At 27.4% G+C, this 2,502-nt stretch overlaps 1 non-coding gene across 1 annotated transcript; it reads left to right on the forward strand.

Annotated features, from left to right (window-relative positions):
• Positions 1-653: 653 nt before the first annotated feature.
• Positions 654-764, forward strand: LOC142538135 (small nucleolar RNA R71). The gene has a single exon (XR_012818674.1). It is a non-coding gene; the product is annotated as a small nucleolar RNA R71 (small nucleolar RNA).
• The last annotated feature ends 1,738 nt before the right edge of the window (positions 765-2,502 follow it).

The following is a 2,502-nucleotide window of genomic DNA, read 5'->3' on the forward strand; positions in this document are numbered from 1 at the left end:
TATAGATAGACTCTTGCTTTTGGATAAATGCATTAGTTACATCTTCAAAGTTTTTTCTTGGAGGTGTAACATAAGGAATATAACCTTGATGATTTTGGTTATTTTAAAATATTGTTGTGACGGTTGTGCATTATTATCATTCCTCCAACTAAAATTAGGATGATTTTTCTATCCAGGATTATATGATGGTGAAAAAGGATCTAGTATTGGTTTTTTATAATTGTTAACATAATTTGCTTGTTCATGGAGACATTCTTTAAATGAAGGTAATGTTGGACAATCTTTTGTAGCATGATCTTGTGCATCACATATATGACAAACAATTTCTTGAATACTTTTTAATTGACCACTCTTTTTCATTTCTAATGACTCAATTTTTCTTGCTAAAGATGCAAGTTTAGCTTGAATATCTATATCATCTTTAAGATTATAGATACCACCCCCATTTGTTGAATTATTGTTTTTAGTTGTTGGTGGTTCTATTGGTGCCTATATTATCCCAATTTTGAACATTTTCTGCTAATGAATCCAAATATTCCATAGCTTCATTTGGGTTTTTATCTTCAAAAGTTCCATTACACATGAATTCTATCATTTGCCTATCTTTAGGTATTAGACCTTCATAAAAGTGAGAAACTATTCTCCATGTTTCAAAACCATGATGTGGGCATGTATTAAGTAATTCTTTATATCTATCCCAACATTGATAAAACGTTTCTCCTTGTTTTTGAGAAAAAGTTGTAATTTGTCTTTTAAAAGAGTTTGTTCTATGGGAAGGGAAAATTTTTTTGAGAAATTGTTGTTGCATTTCTTCCCATGATCTTATTGAACTTGATCTTAAATTTTGTAGCGATGTTTTAGCTTTATCTTTTAAGAAAAAGGAAAAAGCTTTAATCGAACTATATCCATGCTACAATTTTGATCATTATAAGTGTTACAAACTTCCTCAAATTCTCTTAGATGCAAATATGGATTTTCAGAATCTAAACCATGAAAATTTGGTAAAAGTTGAATAATATGAGGTTTGAAGTTGAAATTAGATGCATCATGAGGAAAAACTAAACAAGATGGGGCACTAGTTCTAATAGGGTTCATATGGTGCCTAAGTGTTCTTAATTGATCATGTTCTTGATTATTATTATTATTATTATCTTGATTATTTGAATTATCATCCATGTTTAAATTATTTTCAGATACTCGAATAAGTCTACCACTTTTTTTTCGACTCCAAATCCTCATACAAAAAAAAAAAAACAACACAATACTTATAAATAAAACATAATTAACAAATATAAACTTAATTTATACCTCCCCGGCAACGGCGCCAAAAACTTGCTACTACTTAAATAATAATTCACCCAAGTGTAGGTTGTCTGCAAGTAATATAATTCGTAAGTACGAGATCGATCCACAGAGAGGTTATTTTGAGTTTAAATTTATTTATTTATAGATTACCAAATGCAAGAATTAAGTTTACAAATTATAAACTTTGTCAACGCTTGAGGATTTATTCTTGGTTTATGTAATATTGTTTAACTAAAAGTAAAACAAAAGAAATCACCATAAATAATGGTTCCAAAAAATTAAACACACACATAATATAATATAGTTCTCACTATAGAAAATACCGAATTAACCGATATTTTATATATGGTACCTATGATTATAATTATGACTATATAAATAAATCATTGCATAAAGTAAATGTTAAATTAAATCATTATATTTCATTTAGAAATACCGGCAGAGCCACGCTATTGCCTAAATGAAATATATTGATTTAATAAGTTAGTTGCGGTAAAGTAAAAGTTAGTTACGATAAAGTAAATGTTAGTTGCGATAAAGTAAAAGTTAGTTGCGATAAAGTAAATGTTAGTTGCGATAAAGTAAAAGTTAGTCGCGAGAAAGTAAAAGTTAGATGCGAAAAATAAAAGTTAGTTGCGATAAAGTAAATGTTAGATTGTTAGATGTTAGTATTAAATCATAATATTTCATTTAGAACAACCGGCAGAGCCACACTATCGTCTAAATGAAATATTATGATATTATTATATAAATATATATATATATATATATATATATATATCTATATATATAATAATAAGTGATGAAATATTTATTGTATCAAAATTAAACAACAAATCAAGATAATCACTTTAATGGTATCAAGCATTTGATGTAAATTGATAACAACAATAATTCATTTTTATACCTACAATAAAAATAAGTTAGCTAAATGAAAAGAAATAAAGAAAGAATATACAAAATATAAACAATCTTACTTCACCAAGTATGCATCCTCTTCACCTTGACATAATAGATTTAGCTTGCCATAAGCTTACTTTTGATCAACACTAAAATATCACTCATAGTTGAGAAAATGAAAGAAAATATATTGGAACTTAGAACTTTGATACACACTCACACTATATTTTACAATGAGATAGAATGATTCTCAAGCTAGCACAAGGCCTCTATTTATAGGCCAAATGAGAGAAAGGG

This window comes from Primulina tabacum, chromosome 2, assembly GCF_025594145.1.
Source record: "Primulina tabacum isolate GXHZ01 chromosome 2, ASM2559414v2, whole genome shotgun sequence".
Lineage (NCBI taxonomy): Eukaryota > Viridiplantae > Streptophyta > Magnoliopsida > Lamiales > Gesneriaceae > Primulina > Primulina tabacum.